This window comes from Silene latifolia, chromosome 1 (assembly GCF_048544455.1).
Source record: "Silene latifolia isolate original U9 population chromosome 1, ASM4854445v1, whole genome shotgun sequence".
Taxonomy (NCBI): Eukaryota; Viridiplantae; Streptophyta; class Magnoliopsida; order Caryophyllales; family Caryophyllaceae; genus Silene; species Silene latifolia.
Window position 1 is genome coordinate 145,890,849 of NC_133526.1, and position 11,763 is coordinate 145,902,611.

Below are 11,763 nucleotides of genomic sequence, written 5' to 3' on the forward strand. Positions count from 1 at the left end.
AATTGAGAAATAGAGGTGTAGGGGTGGCGGCAGCAGGCCCGGCAGGCCCACGGCAGGCCCACGGCAGGCCCACGGCTGGCCCGGGTCAGCCCGTTGCTTGTTTCGCGGTTTTCCATGCATTGTTCGTCATTTTAGGTTCATTAAGGATATAATTAGAATAAGTAACATATGGTTAAACCTTTGAAATGAATAATGTTAGTAGTAAAGATAATAAGGTTGGTAAAAATTATGCTTATATTGATAGTTATCACATGTTAGGATAGTTTATAAATTGAAATTGTAATTAATAGGCTCAAAATGAATTTTATAGTGATAAGTGTAATGTTTTGATGATTGTGCCGAAAACTGAGCCTTAGTCCCTTTGACTGATTCGATGTCAGTTAATTGAGTGATTGATCAGCCGCAATTTAACCCGTACCTGTCGCAGGGCTGGGGTTGCGGGTAAAAATTCGGTTGGATGAAATTTTGAATGAATTAGATAATCGGCCTTTTTCTTGTTTTAGGCCATTTATTATATTTTTATTTCACATGTGTAGTTTGTTGATTTAAGTAGCTTCTTATATTGTAGAAACGGCCCTAGATTCCCTGAAGCCTTTAATATTGTTCGAATTGGAAATTGGTATTGAATACTTATTGAGGATATTGTTGGATTGTCTGCTGAATAGAGATTTATATAGCCTTTCACATGATAGAATGTTAGCATTTATGTTGGTAAGTTGGACTCTCTGCCCTCTTATGGTTAAGTGGGTGTCTTACTTGTCTTGTGTGGTGTGGGCTAAAGTATTCAAGCTGGGACTAGCTGGGACTAGGTCCTAGGTGAGTATTTCGGCCTTCATCATAGATAGGTCTTTATAGTATTTGACGAGTATATGTTCACTGCTTGATAGCCTTTGTGTTCCTGACTAGTGGATTTATATCCAAGTTGGGGCATGACCTCGTTACTTATTTTGATAGTAAGTGGTCAGCTTAAGTACTAGCCAACCCTTTGGTGGACTCATTAGGGTACTCACTTTGTTTTAGAAAAATTGTGGGTCTTGGGTGCGGTGGTGTGTATCTGCATGTCTAGGTCTCAAGAGATTTTAGGCTAGGGTTGTGTTGTGTCTTGGCCATGTTTTATTAATATTAACCGCTGAGCCAAGATACCGGTTCGATTACCTTCCCTACCTCGTGGTATAGACTCGAGTTACAGAGTGACTATTGACCGTGCTAAGAACTTATGCCTGTCTTTGATATATTGCCCTTTCTTGTATGGTGACTTTATGAACTGTAATAGGTGAGATGTAAGCCGGTTACAGTTGATAAAGTTTGGATTACTACTTGTTATATGTTTCACATGATAGTTTAAATTGGTCAGTTTAGTATTCATATGTTAGAATACTTGGAAATTAGATTAATTATCATGTTGTTTACATGTTACACTACATATTACATTAAATATGACGTTTCGTGGCTGGGAGGACTCGAAGTTACTCCCCACTGAATTGTGGCTTTCGTGTTTGTATAAAATGCGATTGACAGGTGCTTGATGCTTAGTTGGGGTTCACGGACGAGCTAGTGAGCAAGAGAACCTTGGACCTAGTTTTGGCTATTTTTGTAGTAAACCTTTAGACTTTTGGTTTTGTATATATTTTGAAGGGACATATGTCTCCCTCTTTTTCTTTGGGTTGTATCATTATATTTTCTTATCGTTAGCTATGGCATGTAAATTAGTTTGTTAGCATTGCAGGTTTTGGCACCCTCCTCTTGGGAATGTTGGAAATGTTTGTGGTTGGTTTAGGAAAGTTTTTGAAATTAAAGGTTTTGTCTAGTTGAACCAATTACAAACATATCCTGTCAGTTTTTCCGTAGAATTTACGCCTTAATTTATCGCTAAATTTAAGGGTGTCACACAGAAAGCTAACAGCTTGTTCGTCTAAACAAGGTGCTTGGAGAGTTTTGACGGTAGGAACCGTTTCTGAAGGGATTAAATAGCAATCGTGAAAGACCTCGATTCCAGCTAGTCGCGTTACCTTATAATGCCAAGGTTCGGGAAACCCGTGAAAGTACTCCTGACTCCCTTCTCTAATGAAGTATCCATTTAAGGTAGGGAGATAGGATCGCATTTGGATTCTTTTATTTTTACGGTTTTGAAACTGAGTGAGCATTTCTAAGGCTTCTTCTTTCGTGGGCTTGTATCCCAATCCTAATGGTATCCTTTGAGAGTTTTCTTCTTTGTAAGGTGCAAAGGTATTTTCCTTGGTGGGATTTAATGGCATTCCTGGGAAGTATCCCTGGGACTTGAGTATGTGGTTGACCACCAAATTGGAGTATGGGTTGAAGTATAGAGGTGCCAGTTCGCTCTCTACAAGATTTATGCTCTGAAATCCCCCAAGGTCGTATACTGGGTCTGTGACTACTTGATTGCTTGATATTTTCTCTATCACAGCCTTGATAGGTGACGAAGTGATCGTCACTACTTTACCATCTAGAGGAATCTTGATTTTCTGGTGCAAGGTGGATGTTACCGCTTTTGAAGCGTGAATCCAAGGCCTTCCAAGAAGTATATACAAGGACGCCTCGATGTCCACTATTTGAAAAATAATCTTTCGCTCGATTGGCCCTGTGGCTATAGTGAGGTTAATTGGCCTTACTACTTTATGTCGTGTTCCATCGTATGCTCAAACACCTTGGTTGGTAGGAGTCCAATCTGATTCTTTCATGCCCAACTTGTATGCTGTCTTTAGTGGTATGACGTTGACTGCGGAGCCATCATCTACAGAAGTCATTGATACGTTCTTTTTCAAGCATGTGACTGTAATGTATAGAGCGAGGTTATGAGTGCCGCCGAAAGGAGGCAAATCCTCATCTGAAAAAGTGGTCGAGTTCCCTTTTGAGGTTTAGTTTTCAGTACTTGTCGTTAGGAGCACCTAGACCAAAACACAATTTATAACTTCACAAACAACTCTACAATTAGTAAAGAGGCAAGTAAAGGTCGGATCCCAAGGGACGGGAATTGAGATGAGATTTTCTATTGCAACTAGTGGTGTCTAAGGGTGTCACAATTTGGGGTTTGAAGTAGAAGATCACTAAACTAAATAGCAATGAAAGTAAACAAGCAAAATGATTAAAAAGAGATGTAAACAATTGATAAAAGGCACTAGGGTGTCATGGGGTCATAAGGGATTCATAGGAATTGATCATACAAACATATTCTCAAATTATAAGCAAGCAATTATTGTTGTGATGGATCGAGTTGGTTTATATCTTACAATCCTAGGAAAGTTTGGGTCCCGGAGCCAAATCGATTAGATTGTACAACACCTACAAGTCGACTTAATCTTCCCTACTCAACTATATGCATGGTCTAATGAGACTCGAGTTGGTTTATGTCTTACAAGTCTCATTGAAAAGATAGGTGATGGGTAAAAAATGCAAGGATTCATAGGCTTGCATTTCATCAAACATAACATGTGCATAAGTTGAGATCACAACAAGCAAGCAAATAAACTATGAAAACATATTAAATTAAGCATGAATCATTCCCCATGTTGGTTTCCCCTAATTACCCATTAACCCTAGCTAAGGAAACTACTCACTCATTATCATGTTAAACATGCTAGCAAGGTTGTCAATCATACCAACAAAGTAAAACATGATGAATAAATGAAGATGATTAACAATAATTAAAAGGGATTAAGAGAATTATACCTACTAATAATTCCAATAATAAAGCAAAGAATAAAAGAAGTACTTGATGCTTGATTGGAAGGTTGTCAATCTCCTAATAATAACCCAAATAATCTTCAATTACCCAAAATAAAGGATGAACAAAAGAGAGATTAAGGAAATGAAACTTGTATTAAAACTTGATTAAATGTTGATTACAAGATTAAAGAGAGATTTGATTGATATTAACTACACTAAAGATTGCTAAGAAGAACATGCTCTTCTAATTAGACTAATGGGGTATTTATAGTGGGGATTAGGTACATAAATTAGGGTTAACTAAGGGCTTAAATGACTATTAAGTCCTTGAGGAATCGCCGGTCTCTAGGGAGACTCCGGTCTCCTTTTCGCCGGTCTTAGAAAAATATGCGCATCCTTGCATGAAGCTTGTAGAAGACGAAGTGGCTGACTCACAATCCGAGCGTCGAGGGCACGGGACGGGCGGATTCTGGTGATTCTGGACGGGCGTCCAGTTAGGGAAGACGGGTGGATTTGGAGTGTTTTGGACGGGCGTCCACAGGGGGAAGACGCTCGGATTATACCTCTTGGACGGACGGCTTGTAGACAATCCGCTCGGATTGTCTTACAGCTTCTTTCCTTCTTCTTTTCTTCTTTTTTCTTCATAGAATCCTTGAGGATTTCCTCGGGGATGCAAGGATCTTTTCTCATCATTGCCCATCTACTATAGTATGTACAAAGGCCTTCTAATCTTGTCTCTCCTTGATGCTTGGTCATTGAATTCAATCAATTTAGCTTCATTTTGCCATGAAAATGCAAGGTTTGCACTCCTTTTCTACCAAGGACACAAAACCTCAAAGAATATGCAAAACAAAGGACTAAAGACAATAAATGACCCAAATATGCACTAAAAAGCATGGGAACAAGGCTAATTTTGGGACTAAATGTGCTTAAATTATGGTCTTATCAAATATCCTCAAACCGAACCTTTGCTCGTCCAGAGTAAAGAGGTGACAAAGACTAGGACCGTTATTTAAACTAACCTAATAGCATAGCTGATATGAGACAATTAGCGGATCTCACTCCGCCCCTTCAACTCACAACAAGACAACCATGAGGTAGGATGCCTTCTTGCAAGGCAAGGTGGGTCTTTCCAAAATGGCGACACATCCAAACATTAAAGCACACAAAATCAAGTAATGGATGCATCTACAATAGAATAACCACTTTCCTTATCTAAGTGGCGGAAATTATCTACAAGGGAAGCAATTCAAGGGTATACACTCCTTCACAGATGCAATTTCTTCAAACTACTAAGCCTAGAAGGATACCAATAAATCACCTCCAAGTTGTGTCAAGCTAGGGTACCTTTGTCCTCAATCGTTAAATGCTTTTGTCAAGAGTAGACTCCCTATGGTGTTAGAAACACTGGAGGATCGCGGAATTCCCCTTCTTGCCTAGACAATAATAAGGGTCGTCCCCTCTCTACCATGCACAAAAATGGATATGGTGGATAAAGGGATCAATAGATATTCGAGTTTCATTTTGGGAGTTTGCTTTGTTATTGTTTTTCCCTCCAATTTCTTGTGGCATATAACATTTGAGAACACTTTCTTTGCCATTTCTTTTGATTTTTGGCATTTCAACACTTGACAACTTTTCGCATTTCTTTTTGAACATTTTCAAAGTCACCCCATATGTAGTGAGGGTGGCTTATATTTGAAGCTTTAGGAGTTCTATTTTTGCTCCTCTTTTCATTTGATGCAATTGGCAAACTTTCTTTCACTTTTCATTTCATTTCTTGAACTCAAATTAATTTCTTTTTGTGCCCATTCTCTTTGATGACAAAAATGTGGTAGAACATGGATGATGGATTCATGGTTGCAAGGATCACCTTGGAATAAACGGTAGCCAAGGAGTTATCACACCACAAGGTACTCTTGACTAGGCCTTAAACCATGGGTCAAAGGATACTAGCATGACACATTCTAGGGTGTTTTACAAGTATTCTAACAAGCAAAGTCTTAAGAAGAAAAAGCATCTACTAGGGCCTATATACACTTGTCAAGCTTCCCAAATAGATGGTTTCACAAAAATTTTCTAACATGCAAACTACATGCCATGATGCAACTAACATATATACATCCTAATGCAATATGATTCTACCAACTAATATGACATATAAACTAAATGCAAGTCCTAGGTTCACATTGTTTATACCGCATCAATCAAAACAAAGCCACATAGTCATTAACATAAAGAGGAAAAAGGAGATTGGAAAGATCATACCATGCGGTCTTAAATATCCTCATGTCTCGGATGTGGCGTAGTTGATCAATGTGAACAAGGATAGAGCAAATACAATATATATAACAATATATACAAGACTACACTACAAAGGAAATGAACGTGTTTTTGGATTTTCAATTTTTCAATTTTTTTTGGTTTTTCGAAATTTTTGATTTTTTTGGATTTTTGAATAAAAGTTAAGTTAGAATTCCCCATCCCCACACAAATATGGGCATTGTCCTCAATGGCCAAAATGATGGGAAATTATGCAAGTATGATGCATGAATTCTATGCTAAATGCAAGTTATACTATGCTACACTACATGATGCATGGGTTTTTGTTTATGACGGAGAGCGTAATTTAGATTACCTCTCGTTGCGTATGCATGTACTTCCCCAAACCGAGATAGCCATTATTTCTAATGTCTTAAATTTGGGGGTAGTTCATGCATACAAGATGCAATGCATGAAACTAATTGTCATTTTGGATTTTCAAAAGTGGGAACAATAAAATAAGAACACCTCAATGGGGCCGAGGTGTTAGTCCTGTATGTTGCTAGGACTCTTCAACCATGATCAAGATAAAATAATCAAAGAAAGAAGTAGACAAACCTCAAGAGGGTAGGAGCCTCCAAAGCTTGCTAGTCTTCCACCATATCATCATTGTCATCATCTTCCTCAATAGAAGTGGACTCATCTCCACTCCCCTCTTCACTTCCTTGCTCACTTCCTTCAGTACTTCCTTCATCATCCTCTTCTTCTTCATTTACCTCTTCAACAATGCCCTCATCATAAACAACCTCATCACCGATAACCTTATCGTGACCCGGTCTCTCACCCCTAGATGCACTTGGAAAGAAGACTTCCCTATCCGCCTAACTAGGCAAAGGACATGAAGGATCAAGTAGTCCTTGCCTAGCTAAATGAAGGAGGGGTGGATATTGGGCCAAGTATGCATCTTCCCGATCCTTATAAGCTTGTTTGTGCATCTCTTGTATAAGTAGAGTCATGTAGTCATTGCCCACTTCAACACCTTCGGGTTTTAACTCTTGATATTTGAATGGATAGGGTGGTGTGAAAATGGAGGAGGAGGGCATTTCAATTTCACCCCTTTGTTGACGGATGATGTATTCGGCTTCCTTTGAGAGTGGAAGAAGGTAGTTCGTTCGATGGACACTTAAACGGCATATCTTGGAAGGCAAAGTAAAAGATCTAGCATCATAGGTAAGCCACCCATATTTGGTGTCAAGAGAATTATGCTTGACCCACTTGTACTTGTTAATCATGGCATCCATGTCAATGAGATGACCCCCTTTTTTCGCCACATACTTGCTATCCTTGTTGAAATTCGGATCAAAGTACTTGGCCAAGAGAGTAACTAGACCTCCATTTACGATAAAAGCGGTGCCTTCCTTTCCACAATAAACATTTAGCCATCTTTCCACCAAAAGCCTTAGAGCATTATAAGGCTTGGTGAATTCCCTTCCAATATTTAAGGCCGACTCAAGTAGAACACAATCGAGCTTGGTAAAGTGGTTAGTGTCTTTTCTTGCAATGATAGTATTCCCGATGACCTTGTGCCACACTCTAATGCCCGGATGGTTGACTAATAGAGCGCGACAAGCATGAAAGTTCTCAATTTTCTACCCGGAAATTGCCTCCCAAAGAGGAGCGGGGTCATATTTTTCGGGCTTCTTATAATAACGAGGTGTATCACTAAGACCTAATGCTTTACTCAAAACATCAAAGGTGATGCGCCTATTCACATTGGCAAGGCGGAACTCGATGTATTCTCTAGTCTCTACCTTAGTCACTTTCAATGAACTCAAGAATTCCAAGGTAAGGGAGGGGTATGTCAATTCTCTTGTAGCAAACAATTTTCCCAACCCCATGGCTTCAAAGAAGGCTTTTGTTTGTTCAAGGACACCCAATTTGTTCAAGGCATCTTCACATATGAATTTGGTGGGTAGAATGGATTTCTTAGCATACTTGGAAAATGTATCCCTATGGGAGTTAGAAATGGAAATTACCTCCGGATAGTTTGATAATTGAGCAATTTCCGGAGTTGTTGAAGTTGTTGCTTCCAAGGGATGATTTTGTTGTTGTTGAATTTCCAAGTTTGCACTAGCAACCACCATAGCCATTGAAGCTTTCTTTGCTTGAAGGCATTGTTGCCTTTTTCAGAGTGCCTTTGCCTTAAGTGCCTTTGTTGATCCTTTTGTTCTTGCCATTGATGATTATACCAAGAAAAGATTTAAAATCTTCAATTTCCAATTATCCCCAAATCGATTTTAAGATGAAAGGCTTTGCCTTTGTATTTCAAAAATCGACTCAAAGATTGAAGATTTTGGTGCTTGGATTGATTATTGTTGGAAGAGGAGTGATTAATTGTTGTTGTAATGAAGTTTGAATGTGATTTTGTTGAATTTGGTTGAGGAAATCTTGTTTGGGTGATGGAGAGGATGAGGGTTTTTGGGTTTTGGGGTGTTTGGTAGTGTTTTGAATGTATGAATGAAGGAATGAATGTGGGAGGGGTATTTAAAAACACCCGAAATTTTCGAAACTGCAGGAGAAGACGGGCGGATTCCCTTCGGGACGCTCGGATTCTACTAAATCTGGGTTCAGGAATTCTCACCTAAAGACGGGCGTCTTTCAGCTGGGACGCTCGGATTCTTCAGTTCCAGGATGAGCGGATTCCATTAAAGACGGGCGGATTCTGTTACAGCGAGTTTTCTTATTCTGCACTGGCAAAAAAACGGGCGTCTTCCTGGAAAGACGAGCGGATTCTTTCAGACGATCATCTTCTCTGCTGGGACGCTCAGATTCTCTAACAGTCTCAAATTTTTAATTTTGCAGCTCATTTGGACGGACGAATTCTGCCAAAAACGCCCGGATTCCCATAAGACAAGCGGATTCCCCTTAAGGATGCTCGGATTCCACCTGGTTTACCCGGATTCAGTTCCATCCGTGCACATGCATATCCCGTGTCATTTTTCATTCTTCAAATCCCGTGTTCTTCATTGTAGGGGCACTACAAAGGCATGAATAGCCTAGACAATTGCTATCCCCACACTAAGCTAAAGCACTACACATCAATTAAATCATTAGTCCCTCCCTCACTTCTCTCAAAAATGATAATTATCTTGATCAAAGCATAAAAATCCAAAAAAATGACAAAAATGCAATGTAAGAATTAAAATGCAAGTTAGGGAGTTAGAAATATTTACAGATGGTGGTTTGGAGAGGACTCCACCAAACTCTCATCCTTAGTGAGATGTCATGGGAGCATGTCCAAGGTGTTGTTGATGTTGCTCAACACCTTGAAGAAGTAGTCAAAAGCTTGTTCATTATCATGATAAAGATCTTCAATAGATCTTTGCACTTGTTGTCCTTTATGTTGGTCTTGATCGATAGCATTACCAATATAGGGATTGAAAATCCCTTCAAACTCATCGTCCCAAAGACCACAAACTTCATCTACTTGGTCACTAAAGATCTCTTGAGTTGATAGAGACAACTCTCCCACTTTCTTATCTTGGCCAATGAGGCCATCCTCTTCATTGCTTGACTTTGGTGAGCTTTTCAAGCTCTCTTTGTTACAATTCACTTGCTCTTTAAATGGAGCATCATCAACTTTCTTCTTCCATTGGAATTCCGACTTCTTCCTATCATCCTTCCGGCTATAATGATCAACCATAAAACATGGTTCGTGCAAACGGGGAGCTCTCATGGTCTTGTCAAGATTGAAAGTTATGCTCTCATCTCCTACTTCTAGAGTGAGCTCTCCATGCTTCACATCAATCACCGCACCCGCGGTGTGCAAGAAAGGTCTACCTAGAATGATTGGAATGTTGGAGTCTTCTTCCATGTCAACAATGACAAAGTCCACCGGGATGAAAAATTTCCCAACTCTTATGGGAACATCTTCCCATATCCCTAATGGTGTCTTCGTTGATCTATCGGCCATTTGGAGTGTTTTATTGGTGCATTTAAGCTCTCCCATCCCTAACCTTTTACTCACCGAGTATGGCATAACACTCACACTAGCCCCTAGATCACATAAGGCTTTGTTGATCGTGGTGTCGCCAATGGTACACGGTATTGAGAAGCTTCCCGGATCTTTAAGTTTTGGAGGTGAACTTCCTTGAAGGATTGCACTACTCACCTTAGTGAAGGCGATAGTTTCAAGCTTCCGGATCGACTTCTTCTTTGTAAGGATGTCTTTCATGTATTTTGCATAGGCCGGCACGTGATTGATTAATTCCGTGAAAGGAATCGAGACTTCCAAATTCTTCACAATCTTCATAAATTTTCCAAGTTGGTCATCAAATTTGGGCTTGGCCTGACGACTTGGAAAAGGAAGTCTAATCACAATGGGCTCCTTTTCCTTGACCTTGTCTTCATTTTTCTTTGAAATTTCTTCTTTTAATGGTTCTCCATCCTTGGAGTTTTGCACAACTTCTTCTTTGTCACTAGCTTCCACAACTTCATCCTCAACTTGCTTCTTTGGTGCTTCATATCTCGTACCACTTCTCAAGTGAATGGCACTAACCGTTTCATGTCTTGGGGGATTACTTTGAGGTGGTAATTGCCCTTTTTGTCTTTGTAAGCTTGAAGATGCTAGTTGAGTCAATTGGGTTTCCAACATTTTGGTGTGAGCTAGAATGTTGTTGATGGTGATTTCCTTTGCTTGACTATCTTTTTGCATTTGAGTGAAAAGCTATTGTTGATTCTTTTGCATTTGGAGGACCGCTTTTTGAACATCAAAACCTTGGTCATTTTGTTGATTGTATGTAGTTTGATTTTGGTAACCTTGGTTTTGGTTGTAAAAGGGTCTTTGATTTTGGTTTCTCATGGGAGGTGGGGTGTATGTTGGTTGGGGGTTTTGAACATTTTGGCTTTTGTATGAGAGATTTGGGTGGAATTTGGTGTTTTCATTGTAATAATTGGAGTAAGGGGTACCACTCTTGTATGCTTGAAAAGCATTCACTTGTTCATTTGTTCCCCTACATTCACTTTGGTCATGTCCCAAAGTTCCACAATTCTCACATATCCCACTTGGGATTGATGAAGATGCCGTCATGGCATTAACATGATGCTTTGGTGATTTTGAGGCTTCTTCAAGCCTATCCATAGCTTTTTCAAACTTCAAGTTGATGGTATCAATGTGAGCACTAAGTTGAGCACCCAATTGAGTAATGGAGTCCACTTCATGCTTTCCTCCTCTAGTAGCCTTGCGAGGTCTACTATATTGTGAGTTATGGACCGCCATTTCCTCAATCTTGTTCCAAGTTTGATTGTCGTCAACTTCGGTGAACATTCCATTTGATCCCATGTTGAGAATGTTTCTTGAGTCTTCCTAAAGGCCATTCCAAAATTGTTGTACCAAGAACCACTCGCTAAGTCCATGGTGAGGACATGAGCGGCAAATTCCCTTGAATCGCTCCCAAGCTTCATACAAAGATTCTTCATCTCTTTGCTTAAAGCCCGTAATTTGAGCTCTTAGCATGTTAGTCTTTTCCGGTGGATAGAACTTTTTGTAGAAAGCTAGAGCCAACTTCTTCCAAGAATCAATTCCGAGAGTAGCCTTATCAAGGCCTTTCAACCATTGTTTTGCAGTGCCAATTAGAGAAAAAGGAAATAAGACCCATCGAATTTGGTCTTGAGTTACACCGGTTTGAGAAATTGCATCACAATAGTCACAAAAAGTCTCCATATGAGAATGAGGGTCTTCACTAGGCATCCTCCCAAATTGGCTTCTTTCGACTAATTGGATAAATGCGGATTTGGCAATAAAATTTCCGGTTAAGT

At 39.6% G+C, this 11,763-nt stretch overlaps 1 non-coding gene across 1 annotated transcript; it reads left to right on the top strand.

The window, feature by feature from the left end:
* The first annotated feature begins 11,354 nt into the window (after window positions 1–11,354).
* LOC141617831 (small nucleolar RNA R71) lies at window positions 11,355–11,461 on the top strand. The gene has a single exon (XR_012531221.1). It is a non-coding gene; the product is annotated as a small nucleolar RNA R71 (small nucleolar RNA).
* Window positions 11,462–11,763: the final 302 nt, after the last annotated feature.